The sequence below is a fragment of the Arachis hypogaea genome, chromosome 1, assembly GCF_003086295.3.
Source record: "Arachis hypogaea cultivar Tifrunner chromosome 1, arahy.Tifrunner.gnm2.J5K5, whole genome shotgun sequence".
Lineage (NCBI taxonomy): Eukaryota > Viridiplantae > Streptophyta > Magnoliopsida > Fabales > Fabaceae > Arachis > Arachis hypogaea.
In genome coordinates, this window is record NC_092036.1 from 79,240,182 (window position 1) to 79,254,905 (window position 14,724).

General features: G+C 40.1%; 1 non-coding gene across 1 annotated transcript; it reads right to left on the reverse strand.

Moving 5' to 3' along the window:
• Positions 1-2,402: 2,402 nt before the first annotated feature.
• On the reverse strand, positions 2,403-2,506 carry LOC112712826 (small nucleolar RNA R71). The gene has a single exon (XR_003157910.1). It is a non-coding gene; the product is annotated as a small nucleolar RNA R71 (small nucleolar RNA).
• Between the last annotated feature and the right edge of the window lie 12,218 nt (positions 2,507-14,724).

Sequence of the window (14,724 nt, forward strand, 5' to 3'; positions counted from 1 at the left end):
TGTGACTGGCGCTACTCTGTCGTGTCACGCTCCCTTTGTTTCTAACTTGGCGCACCACGCCTCACCATTCAAGTGGCACGCCGTCCTCTATTTCACCCTTGGCGTGCCACGCCTTTGAGCCAAAGTGGCACGCCCAGGACATTTTAATTGGCCCAAGTAACCTGGCGTGCCACGCCTTCGACACCAAGCGGCACGTCCAAGGCCATCTTTCACATCTCCATGCTTCTGGAAGTTTGTACCAGCGTGGCACGCCCAGGGTTTGGCGTGCCACGCCCCTCTGAATGCATCATCTTCTTGATGACGTGACACGCCTCGTCATCCAAGTGGCACGCCCCAGTTCATCGGCTTCTCTCCTTCTTCTCTGGAAAATACTACCAACGTGCCACGCCATGAGACTGGCATGTCACGCCCTCTATTTGCCTTGGTCCCAAAGGTTGGCGTGCCACGCCTAGATATAATAAAAATACAAAAAAATCATAAAATCATAAAAAAACCAAAAATATTTTGTGTTCTTGTTTGGGTCTTGAGTCAATTTTTAAGTTTGATGTCAATTGCATGTTTTTAAAATTTATGCATTAGTTTTTCGAAAATTCCATGCATTCATAGTGTTCTTCATGATCTTCAAGTTGTTATTGACAAGTCTTCTTGTTTGATCCTGATGTTTTCTTGTTTTGTGTTGTTTGTTGTTTTTCATATGCATTTTTTTGTTTGTTAGAGTCCATGCATTAAAGATTTCTAAGTTTGGTGTCTTGCATGTTTTCTTTGCATCAAAAATCTTTCAAAATTATGTTGTTGATGTTCATCATGATCTTCATAGTGTTCTTGATGTTCATTTTGACATTCATAGTGTTCTTGCATGCATTCTTTGTTTTGATCCATAAAGAAAAGAGAAAAACACAAAAATGACGTTTTTAATTTTTCTCTCTCCTTATTAAAAATTCAAAAATCAAAAAATATCTTTTTCTTATTTCCCTCCAAATTTTCGAAATTTTAGGTTGTCTTGGTCAAAAATTTTTAAAAATTAGTTGTTTCTTATAAGTTAAGTCAAATTTTCAATTTTAAAAATCTTATCTTTTCAAAATCTTTTTCAAAAATCACATCTTTTTCATTTTTTTTGTAATTTTCGAAATTTTAAAAAATTTATTTTCAAAATCTTTTTCTTATCTTTTAAAAAAAAATTGAAATTTTACTAACAATTAATGTGATTGATTCAAAAATTTGAAGTTTGTTACTTTCTTATTAAGAAAGATTCAATCTTTAAATTCTAGAATCTTATCTTTTAGTTTCTTGTTAGTCAAGTAATCAATTTTAATTTTGAAAATTAGATCTTTTTCAAAATATCTTTTTCTTAAAAACCTTATCTTTTTATCATATCTTTTTCAAAATTTTATCTTTTTCAAAAATTTGATTTCAAAATATCTTATCTAACTTCTTATCTTCTTATCTTTTCAAATTTGATTTTAATATCTTTTTCAATTAACTATTTGACTTTTTGTTTGTTTCTTATCTTTTTCAAAACCACCTAACTACTTTTCCCCCTCTAATTTTCGAAAATACCTCCCTCTTTTTCAAAAAAATTCTTTTTAATTGTTTAAATTTTAATTTTAATTATATCTTATCTTTAATTTTCGAAAATCACTAACCACTTTTTCAAAATTATTTTTGAAATTCTCTATCTCTCCTTCTATCTATTTATTTATTTATTCACTAACACTTCTCTTCATCTCTCTTCATCTCAGATCACCACCTCTATCCTTACCCATTCTTCTTCACTACTCTACCCTTTTTTTTTCTTCTACTAACATAAAGGAATCTCTATACTTTGACATAGAGGATTTCTCTTTCTTTTCTTGTTTTCTTCTCTTTCATATGAGCAGAAACAAGGATAAAAGCATCTTGTTCAAGCTGATCCAGAACCTGAAAGGACTCTGAAGAGGAAACTAAGAGAAGCTAAATTACAACAATCCAGAAACAACCTTTCAGAAATTTTCGAACAAGAGAAGGAGATGGCAGCCGAAAATAATAATAATGCAAGGAGGATGCTTGGTGACTTTACTAAACTCACTTCCAAATTTAATGAAAGAAGTATCTCTATTCCTGCCATTGGAGCAAACAATTTTGAGCTGAAACCTCAGCTAGTTGCTTTAATGCAACAAAACTGCAAGTTTCATGGACTTCCATCTGAAGATCCTTATCAGTTTTTAACTGAGTTCTTGCAGATTTGTGAGACTGTAAAGACGAATAGAGTAGATCCTGAAGTCTACAGGCTCATGCTTTTCCCTTTTGCTGTAAGAGACAGAGCTAGAACATGGTTGGATTCACAACCTAAAGATAGCCTGGACTCCTGGGAAAAGCTGGTCACGGCCTTCTTGGATAAATTCTTTCCTCCTCAAAAGCTGAGCAAGCTTAGAGTGGATGTTCAAACCTTCAAGCAAAAGGATGGTGAATCCCTCTATGAAGCTTGGGAAAGATACAAGCAGTTGACCAAAAGGTGTCCATCTGACATGTTTTCAGAATGGACCATATTAGATATATTCTATTATGGTCTATCTGAGTTTTCGAAACTGTCACTGGACCATTCTGCAGGTGGATCCATTCACCTAAAGAAAACGCCTGTAGAAGCTCAAGAACTTATTGACATGGTTGCAAATAACCAGTTCATGTACACTTCTGAGAGGAATTCCGTGAATAATGGGACGCCTCAGAGGAAGGGAGTTCTTGAAATTGATACTCTGAATGCCATATTGGCTCAAAACAAAGTGTTGACTCAGCAAGTCAACATGATCTCTCAAAGTCTGAATGGATGGCAAAATGCATCCAACAGTACTAAAGAGGCAGCTTCTGAAGAAGCTTATGATCATGAGAACCCTGCAATGGCAGAGGTTAATTACATGGGTGAACCTTATGGAAACACCTATAACTCATCATGGAGAAATCATCCAAATTTCTCATGGAAGGATCAACAAAAGCCTCAACAAGGCTTTAACAATGGTGGAAGAAATAGGCTCAGTAATAACAAGCCTTTTCCATCATCTTCTCAGCAACAGACAGAAAATTCTGAACAGAGCCCCTCTAATTTAGCAAACTTAGTCTCTGATCTGTCAAAAGCCACTTTAAGTTTCATGAGTGAAACAAGGTCCTCCATTAGAAATCTGGAGGCACAAGTGGGACAGCTGAGTAAGAAAGTCATTGAAACTCCTCCCAGTATTCTCCCAAGCAATACAGAAGAGAATCCAAAAGGAGATTGCAAGGCCATTGAAGTAATCAATATGGTCGAATGCACAAGGGAGGAGAAGGACAAAAATCCTAGTGAGAAAGACCTCCTGGGACGTCTCTCAAACAAGAAGGAGTTCCCCATTGAGGACCTAAAGGAATCTGAGGCTCATATAGAGACCATAGAGATTCCACTAAATCTCCTTCTGCCATTCATGAGCTCTGAAAACTATTCCTCCTCAGAAGAGGATGAAGATGTAACTGGAGAGCAAGTTGCTCAATATCTAGGAGCTATCATGAAGCTGAATGCCAAGTTGTTTGGTAATGAGACTTGGGAAGGTGAATCCCCCTTGCTCATTAGTGAACTAGATACATGGATTCAGAAAACTCTACCTTAAAAGAGACAAGATCCTGGTAAATTCTTAATACCCTGTACTATAGGCACCATGACCTTTAACAAGGCTCTGTGTGACCTGGGGTCAGGCATAAATCTTATGCCACTATCTGTAATGGAGAAACTGGGGATCATTGAGGTACAGCCTGCCTTATTCTCACTTCAATTGGCAGACAAGTTAGTAAGACAAGCTTATGGATTAGTAGAGGACGTGTTAATAAAGGTTGAAGGCCTTTACATCCCTGCTGATTTCATAATCTTAGACACTAGGAAGGAAGAAGATGAATGCATCATCCTTGGAAGACCCTTCCTAGCGATGGCAGAAGCTGTGATTGATGTTAGCAGAGGAGAATTAGTCCTTCAATTGAACGGGGATTACCTTGTGTTTAAAGCTCAAGGACCTTCCTCTGCAACCATGGAGAGAAAGCATGAAAAGCTTCTCTCAGTACAGAGTCAAAAGGAGCCCACACAGTCAAGCTCTAAGTTTGGTGTTGGGAGGCCACAACCAAACTCTAAGTTTGGTGTTGAGAAGCCCCCTCATTCAAACTCTAAGTTTGGTGTTGGGATGCCCTCATCATGCTCTGAATATCTGTGAGGCTCCATGAGAGCCCCCTGTCAAGCTAATGACACTAAAGAAGCGCTTGTTGGGAGGCAACCCAATTTTTATATATCTAATTTTAATTTTATTTTATTGTTATTTTGTGTTTTATTAGGTTCATGATCATGTGGAGTCATGAAAAAAATACTAAAATTAAAAACAGAATCAAAAATAGCAGAAGAAAAATCAGACCTTGGAGGAAGGACTTACTGGCGTTTAAACGCCAGTAAGGTGCATCTGGCTGGCGTTCAACGCCAGAACAGAGCATGTTTCTGGCGCTGAACGCCAGAAACAAGCAACATCCTGGCGTTTGAACGCCAGGAATATGCCTTGAGGAAAGTTGGCGCTGAACGCCAGTAACAAGCATGGAACTGGCGTTCAACGCCAGAAACATGCTACACATGGGCGTTGAACGCCCAGAGTGTGCATCACTTTGGCGTTTAAACGCCAGAATGGTGTGCAAAGGCATTTTACATGCCTAATTGGTGCAGGGATGTAAATCCTTGACACCTCAGGATCTGTGGACCCCACAGGATCCCCACCTAACATATTCTCCCCTTTTCTCAACATTCATTCTCTCTTTCCAATAAACACACTTCCTCAAAAAACCCTTCACCAATCACCTCAAACCTCTCTTCCCAATTACCCCCTTCACCACTCACATCCATCCACTCTTCCCCATAAACCCCACCCACCTTCAAAATTCAAAAAATCTTTCCCACCCAAACCCACCCTAAATGACCGAAACTACACCCACTCCCCTCCCTATATATACCCTTCCATTCTACTTCATTTTCACACAACACAAACCCCCTCTTCTACACCTTAACCGAAACACCTTCCCTCACTCTCCTCCATATTTTCTTCTTCTTCTTCTTCTCTTCTTTCTTCTCTTGCTCGAGGGCGAGCAATATTTTAAGTTTGGTGTGGTCAAAGCATAATCTTTTTGTTTTTCCATTACCATCAATGGCACCTAAGGCCGGAGAATCCTCTAGAAAAGGAAAAGGGAAGACAAAAGCTTCCACCTCCGAGTCATGGGAGATGGAAAGATTCATCTCCAAAAGCCATCAAGACCACTTCTATGATGTTGTGGCAAAGAAGAATGTGATCCCTGAGGTCCCTTTCAAACTCAAGAAAAATGAGTATCCGGAGATCCGACATGAAATCCGAAGAAGAGGTTGGGAAGTCCTAACCAACCCCATGCAACAAGTCGGAATCTTAATGGTTCAAGAGTTCTATGCCAATGCATGGATCACTAGGAACCATGATCAAAGTGTGAATCCGAGTCCAAAGAATTATCTCACAATGGTTCGGGGGAAATACTTAGATTTTAGTCCGAAATATGTGAGGTTGGCATTCCACTTGCCCATGATGCAAGGAGATGAACGCCCCTACACTAGAAGGGTCAACTTTAATCAAAGGTTGGACCAAGTCCTTATGGACATATGTGTGGAAGGAGCTCAATGGAAAAGAGACTCCAAAGGCAAGCCGGTTCAACTAAGAAGACTGGACCTCAAGCCTGTGGCTAGGGGGTGGTTAGAGTTCATTCAACGCTCCATCATCCCCACTAGCAACCGATCTGAAGTTACTGTGGATCGGGCCATCATGATTCATAGCATCATGATTGGAGAGGAAGTAGAAGTTCATGAAGTCATCTCCCATGAATTCTACAAAATAGCCGAAAAGTCCTCCACCATGGCAAGGCTAGCTTTTCCTTATCTTATTTGCCATCTATGTTACTCAGTTGGAGTTATCATAGAAGGAGACATCCTCATTGAAGAGGATAAGCCCATCACCAAGAAAAGGATGGAGCAAGCAAGAGAGACCCTCCACGGATCTCAAGAGATGCATGAGGAAGCTCATCATCAAGAAATCCTCGAGATGCCTCAAGGGATGCACTTTCCTCCCAACAACTATTGGGAACAACTCAACACTTCCCTAGAAGATTTGAGCTACAATGTGGAACAATTAAGGGTGGAACATCATGAGCACTCCATCATTCTCCATGAAATAAGAGAAGATCAAAGAGCAATGAGGGAGGAGCAACAAAGGCAAGGAAGGGACATAGAAGAGCTCAAGGACATTGTTGGTCCTTCAAGAAGAAGACGCCACTAAGGTGGATTCATTCCTTGTTCTTACTTTTCTGCTGTTCGGTTTTTATATTATATGTTTATCTATGTTTTGTGTCTCTACTTCATGATCATTAGTGTTTAGTAACTATGTCTTAAAGTTATGAATAATTCCATTAATCCTTCACCTCTCTTAAATGAAAAATGTTTTTAATTCAAAAGAACAAGAAATACATGAATTTCGAATTTATCCTTGAATTTAGTTTAATTATATTGATGTGGTGACAATACTTCTTGTTTTCTGAATGAATGCTTAAACAGTGCATATTTTTTATCTTGTTGTTTATGAATGTTAAAACTGTTGGCTCTTGAAAGAATGATGAACAAAGAGAAATGTTATTGATGATCTAAAAAATCATAAATTGATTCTTGAAGCAAGAAAAAGCAGTGAATAGCAAAAGCTTGCGAAAAAAATAGAAAGAAAAAGAAAAAGAAAGCAGAAAAAGCCAATAGCCCTTAAAACCAAAAGGCAAGGGTAAAAAGGATCCAAGGCTTTGAGCATCAATGGATAGGAGGTCCCAAGGAAAAAAAATCCAGGCCTAAGCGGCTAAACCAAGCTGTCCCTAACCATGTGCTTGTGTCATGAAGGTCCAAGTGAAAAGCTTGAGATTGAGGGGTTAAAGTTGTGATTCAAAGCAAAAAGAGTGTGCTTAAGAGCTCTGGACACCTCTAACTGGGGACTCTAGCAAAGCTGAGTCACAATCTGAAAAGGTTCACCCAGTCATGTATCTGTGGCATTTATGTATCCGGTGGTAATACTGGATAAAAAAATGCTTAGGCCCACGGCCAAGACTCATAAAAGTAGCTGTGTTCAAGAATCAACATACTTAACTAGGAGAATCAATAACACTATCCAAAATTCTAAGTTCCTAGAGAAGCCAATCATTTTGAACTTCAAAGGAAAAAGTGAGATGCCAAAACTGTTCAGAAGCAAAAAGCTACAAGTCCCGCTCATCTAATTAGAATTAATATTCATTGATATTTTGAGATTTATAGTATATTCTCTTCTTTTTATCCTATTTGATTTTCAGTTGCTTGGGGACAAGCAACAATTTAAGTTTGGTGTTGTGATGAGCGGATAATTTATACGCTTTTTGGCATTGTTTTTAGGTAGCTTTTAGTAAGTTCAAGCTACTTTTAGGGATGTTTTCATTAGTTTTTATGTTAAATTCACATTTCTGGACTTTACTATGAGTTTTTGTGTTTTTCTGTGATTTCAGGTAATTTCTGGCTGAAATTGAGGGACTTGAGCAAAACTCTGATAGGAGGCTGACAAAGGACTGCTGATTGGTGCACGAAATTGCAATCACACTTTTGCAATCCCGCACAACTAACCAGCAAGTGCACTGGGTCGTCCAAGTAATACCTTACGTGAGTAAGGGTCGATCCCACGGAGATTGTCAGATTGAAGCAAGCTATGGTTATCTTGTAAATCTTAGTCAGGATATCAGAAATTATCAGGATTGATTGTAAAAAGCAAAAGAACATGAATTAAGTACTTGTTTTGCAGTAATGGAGAATAGGTTGAGGTTTTGGAGATGCTCCATCTTCTGAATCTCTGCTTTCCTACTGTCTTCTTCTTCAAGCACGCAAGGCTCCTTCCATGGCAAGCTGTATGCAAGGGTTTCACCGTTGTCAGTGGCTACCTCCCATCCTCTCAGTGGAAATGTTCAACGCACCCTGTCACGGCACGGCTATCCATCTGTCGGTTCTCAATCAGGCCGGAATAGAATCCAGTGATTCTTTTGCGTCTGTCACTAACGCCCCGCCTTCAGGAGTTTGAAGCTCGTCACAGTCATTCAATCATTGAATCCTACTCAGAATACCACAGACAAGGTTTAGACCTTCCGGATTCTCTTGAATGCCGCCATCAGTTCTAGCTTATACCACGAAGATTCCGGTTAAAGAATCCAAGAGATATCTACTTAATCTAAGGTAGAACGGAGGTGGTTGTCAGGCACACGTTCATAGTTGAGAATGATGATGATTGTCACGGATCATCACATTCATCCGATTTAAGAACAAGTGATATCTTAGAATGGAAGCAAGCATGATTGAATGAAAAACAGTAGTAATTGCATTAATCCATCAAGACACAGCAGAGCTCCTCACCCCCAACCATGGGGTTTAGAGACTCATGCTGTGGAAGGTACACAAAGAAACGTGTAAAGTGTCATGAGGTGCAGATACAATGTCAAAAGATCCTATTAATAGTAAACTAGTAACTTAGGGTATACAGAAATGAGTAAATGACGTAAAAATCCAGTTCTGGGTCCACTTAGTGTGTGCTTGGGCTGAGCAATGAAGCATTTTCGTGTAGAGACCTTTTCTGGAGTTAAACGTCAGCTTTTATGCCAGTTTGGGCGTTTAACTCCAAGTTTTATGCCAGTTCCAGCGTTAAACGCTGGAATTTCTGAGGCTGATTTGCCACGCCGGTTTGGGCCATCAAATCTCGGGCAAAGTATGGACTATTATATATTGTTGGAAAACCCAGGATGTCTACTTTCCATTGCCGTTGAGAGCGCGCCAATTAGGTCTCTGTAGCTCCAGAAAATCCACTTCAAGTGCAGGGAGGTCAGAATCCAACAGCATCTGCAGTCCTTTTCAGTCTCTGAATCAGATTTTTGCTCAGGACCCTCAATTTCAGCCAGAAAATACCTGAAATCACAGAAAAACACACAAACTCATAGTAAAGTCCAGAAAAGTGAATTTTAACTAAAAACTAATAAAAATATACTAAAAACTAACTAGATTATACTAAAAACATACTAAAAACAATGCCAAAAAGCGTATAAATTATCCGCTCATCACAACACCAAACTTAAATTGTTGCTTGTCCCCAAGCAACTGAAAATCAAAATAGGATAAAAAGAAGAGAATATACTATAGACTCCAAAATATCGAGGAAACTTAGCTCCAATTAGATGAGCGGGACTAGTAGCTTTTTGCCTCCGAACAGTTTTGGCATCTCACTCTATCCTTTGAAGTTCAGAATGATTGGCATCTATAAGAACTCAGAACTCAGATAGTATTATTGATTCTCCTAGTTAAGTATAATGATTCTTGAACATAGCTAATGTATGAGTCTTGGCTGTGGCCCAAAGCACTCTGTCTTCCAGTATTACCACCGGATACATACATGCCACAGACACATAATTGGGTGAACCTTTTCAGATTGTGACCCAGCTTTGCTAGAGTCCCCAATTAGAGGTGTCCAGGGTTCTTAAGCACACTCTTTTTGCCTTGGATCACAACTTTATTTCTTTCTTTTTTTTTCTTTTTCTTTCTTTCTTCTCTTTTTTTTTTCGAAATTTTTTTTCACTGCTTTTTCTTGCTTCAAGAATCACTTTGATGATTTTTCAGATCCTCAATAACAGTTCTCTTTTTCCATCATTCTTTCAAGAGCCAACAATTTTAACATTCTCAAAACAACAAATTCAAAAGACATATGCACTGTTCAAGCATTCATTCGGAAAACAAAAAGTATTGTCACCACATCAAACTAATTCAACTGGTTTCAAGGATAAATTCGAAATCCTGTACTTCTTGTTCTTTTGTGATTAAAGCATGTTTCATTTAAGAGAGGTGATGGATTCATAAGACATTCATAGCTTTAAGGCATAGACACTAAGATACTAATGATCATGTAATAAGACACAAACATGGATAAACATAAGCATAAAGATTCGAAAAATAGAAAATAAAGAACAAGGAGATTAAAGAACGGGTCCACCTTAGTGATGGCGGCTTGTTCTTCCTCTTGAAGATCTTATGGAGTGCTTGAGCTCCTCAATGTCTCTTCCTTGCCTTTGTTGCTCCTCTCTCATGATTCTATGATCTTCTTTAATTTCATGGAGGAGGACGGAATGTTCTTGGTGCTCCACCCTTAGTTGTCCCATGTTGGAACTCAATTCTCCTAGGGAGGTGTTGATTTGCTCCCAATAGTTTTGTGGAGGAAAGTGCATCCCTTGAGATAAATCTCTCCGTCTCCCATGGCTCGGAGGTGGAAGCTTTTACCTTCCCCTTCCTCCTTCTAGAGGTTTCTCCGGCCTTAGGTGCCATAAATGGTTATGGAGAAACAAAAAGCAACGCTTTTACCACACCAAACTTAGAAGGTTTGCTCGTCCTCGAGCAAAAGAAGAAAGAAGAGAGAGTGGTGGGGTAGGTGGGGATCCTGTGGGGTCCACAGATCCTGAGGTGTCAAGGATAATTCATCCCTGCACCAAGTGGTAAGCAAAAATGCTCCTCCTGCCAATCCTGGCGTTAAACGCCGGGCTGGTGCCCATTTCTGGCGTTTAACGCCAGCTTGGTGCCAATTCCTGGCGTTTAACGCCAGTCTGGTGCCCTTTTCTGGCGTTAAATGCCCAGAATGGTGCCAGACTGGGCGTTAAACGCCCATTTGCTGCCCTTACTGGCGTTTAAACGCCAGCAAGTTTTCCTCCAGGGTGTGCTGTTTTTCTTTCTGTTTTTCATTCTGTTTCTGCTTTTTCAATTGATTTTGTGACTTTCCATGATCATCAACCTATAGAAAACATAAAACAACAAAGGAAAAATAATAAATATAACATTGGGTTGCCTCCCAACAAGCGCTTCTTTAATGTCAGAAGCTTGACAGTGGGCTCTCATGGAGCCTCACAGATGTTCAGAGCAATGTTGGAACCTCCCAACACCAAACTTAGAGTTTGAATGTGGGGGTTCAACACCAAACTTAGAAGTTGGTGGTGGCCTCCCAACACCAAACTTATAGTTTGACTGTGGGGGCTCTGTTTGACTTTGTTTTGAGAGAAGCTCTTCATGCTTCCTCTCCATGGTTACAGAAGGAGAACCTTGAGTCTTATAGTTTGCACTGTCTGCAAGCCATGGAGCTTCCTGAATAGCAAACAATTGCTCATCCGGAAAGGTTTCAGAGATCTCAGTAGGAGGGAGGGATGCTCTTGCTACTGGTTCTATCCGGGACAGGTGATTAGCTACTTGATTTTCTATCCCTTTTCTGTCTCTTATTTCTATATCAAACTCTTGCAGAAGCAACACCCATCTTATGAGCCTGGGTTTTGAATCCTGCTTTGTGAGTAGATATTTAAGAGCAGCATGGTCAGTGTACACAATCACTTTTGATCCTACTAAATAAGATCTGAACTTGTCAATGGCATAAACCACTGCAAGTAACTCTTTTTCTGTGGTTGTGTAGTTCTTCTGTGCATCATTTAGAATACGGCTGCCATAATGAATGATGTGCAGAAGCTTACCATGCCTTTGTCCCAATACTGCACCAATGGCATGGTCACTGGCATCACACATTAGTTCAAATGGTAATGTCCAGTCTGGTGCAGAGATGACTGGTGCTGTGACCAGCTTAGCTTTCAGGGTCTCAAACGCCTGCAGACACTCCTTATCAAAGATAAATGGCGTGTCAGCAGCTAGCAGATTACTCAGAGGTTTGGCAATTTTTGAAAAATCCTTTATAAACCTTCTGTAGAATCCTGCATGCCCCAGAAAGCTTCTGATTGCCTTAACATTGGTAGGTGGTGGTAATTTTTCAATTACTTCAACTTTAGCTTGATCCACCTCTATTCCCTTGTTTGAAATTTTATGCCCAAGGACAATCCCTTCAGTCACCATAAAGTGACATTTTTCCCAGTTTAAAACTAGGTTGGTCTCTTGGCATCTTTTTAGAACAAGTGCTAGATGGTTAAGGCAGGAGCTGAATGAGTCTCCAAATACTGAAAAGTCATCCATGAAGACTTCCAGAAATTTCTCTACCATATCTGAGAAGATAGAGAGCATGCACCTCTGAAAGGTTGCAGGTGCATTGCACAGACCAAAAGGCATCCTTCTGTAGGCAAATACTCCAGAAGGACATGTAAATGCTGTTTTCTCTTGGTCCTGAGGATCTACTGTAATTTGGTTGTAACCTGAGTAGCCGTCCAAAAAGCAGTGGTATTCATGACCTGCTAGTCTCTCTAGCATCTGGTCTATGAATGGTAAAGGAAAATGATCCTTTCTGGTGACTGTATTGAGCCTTCTGTAGTCAATACACATGCGCCACCCTGTAACTGTTCTTGTAGGAACTAGTTCATTCTTTTCATTATGAACCACTGTCATGCCTCCCTTCTTAGGGACAACGTGGACAGGGCTCACCCAGGGGCTATCAGAAATAGGATAAATAATCCCAGCCTCTAGTAACTTAGTGACCTCTTTCTGCACCACCTCCTTCATGGCTGGATTTAGCCGCCTTTGTGGTTGAACCACTGGCTTAGCATCATCCTCCAATAGGATCTTGTGCATGCATCTTGCTGGGCTAATGCCCTTAAGATCACTTATGGACCACCCAAGAGCTGTCTTGTGTGTCCTTAGCACTTGAATTAGTGCTTCCTCTTCCTGTGGATTTAAAGCAGAGCTTATGATCACTGGAAAAGTGTCACCTTCTCCCAGAAATGCATATTTCAGGGATGGTGGTAGTGGCTTGAGCTCTGGTTTAGGAGGCTTATCTTCTTCCTGAGGAATTTTCAGAATTTCTTTTATTTCCTTTAGTTCCTCCAGATCAGGCTGAACATCTTTAAAGATGTCATCTAGCTCTGATTCAAGACTTTTAGTCATATTGACCTCCTCCACCAAAGAATCAATAATATCAGTGCTCATGCAGTCGTTTGATGTGTCTGGATGCTGCATAGCTTTGACAACATTCAACTTGAACTCATCCTCATTGACTCTTAGGGTTAATTCCCCTTTCTGGACATCAATGAGGGTCCGTCCAGTTGCTAGGAAAGGTCTTCCTAGAATGAGAGTTGCACTCTTGTGCTCCTCCATTTCCAGCACTACAAAGTCAGTGGGAAAGGCAAATGGCCCAACCTTGACAATCATGTCCTCAATTATGCCTGATGGGTATTTAATGGAGCCATCAGCAAGTTGGAGACATATCCTAGTTGGTTTGACTTCTTCAGTCAAGCCAAGCTTTCTGATAGTGGATGCAGGTATTAGGTTTATACTTGCCCCAAGATCACATAGAGCTTTCTTGGTACAATTACCCTCTAATGTGCATGGTATCATAAAGCTTCCAGGATCTTTAAGCTTCTCTGGTAAGCTCTTTAATATGACTGCACTGCATTCTTCAGTGAGAAAAACTTTTTCAGTTTCTCTCCAATCCTTCTTATGACTTAAGATCTCTTTCATGAACTTAGCATAAGAAGGTATTTGCTCAAGTGCCTCTGCAAACGGAATCTTTATTTCAAGAGTCCTTAGATAGTCTGCAAAGCGGGAAAATTGCTTATCCTGTTCCGCTTGGCGGAGTTTCTGAGGATATGGCATCTTGGCTTTATATTCTTCAACCTTAGATGCTGCAGGTTTATTCCTTACAGAAGTGGTTGAAGAAGACTTTTTAGAGGGATTACTATCAGCACTCTCAGGTGTCTGATTCCTCTTTTGCATTTGAACGCCAGGATTGGGTGGAAAATGGGCGTTTAACGCCAACTTTTCCCCCTTTTCTGGCGTTTGAACGCCAGAACTAGGCAGGGAATGGGCGTTTAACGCCAGCTTTCCCTCCTTTTCTGGCGTTTGAACGCCAACAGCATTCCTCTCTGGGCTCTTACTGTCCTCAGAGGGATTTTGAACAGTGGTTTGGTTATCCTCTGTCAATTGTTCCTTATTTGGCTTTTTGCTACCTTGAGCAGTGTTATTCAATGTCTTCCCACTCCTTAGTTGAACTGCTTGACATTCTTCTGTTATCTGTTTAGATATCTGCTGTTTTGCTTGATTTAACTGCAGTTCTATGTTCTTGTTAGCAACTTTAGTTTCATGGAGCATCTCTTTAAATTCTGCTAACTGTTCTGTCATCAGGAGCAATTGTTGACTAAGCTCAATCATCTGTTCTTGAGGATTAGGATCAGTGGCTACTGCCCTAACTTCCTCTTTTGGGGAGAACTCATTGCTAGAGTACAAATATTGGTTTCTAGCAACAGTGTCTATGAGCTCTTGAGCCTCTTCAATTGTCTTCCTCATGTGTATAGATCCACCAGCTGAGTGGTCTAAAGACATCTGAGCTTTTTCTGTAAGCCCATAGTAGAAGATGTCTAACTGCACCCACTCTGAAAACATTTCAGAGGGACATTTTCTTAGCATACCTCTATACCTCTCCCAGGCATTATAAAGGGATTCATTATCCTCTTGTTTAAAGCCTTGGATGTCCAGCCTTAGCTGTGTCATCCTCTTTGGAGGGTAAAAGTGATTCAGGAATTTGTCTGATAACTGTTTCCATGTCTTTATGCTTGCTGTAGGTTGGTTATTCAACCACCTCTTAGCTTGATCTTTTACAGCAAATGGAAACAGTAATAGTCTGTAGACATCCTGATCCACCTCTTTATCACGTACTGTGTCAGCAATTTGTAAGAATTGTG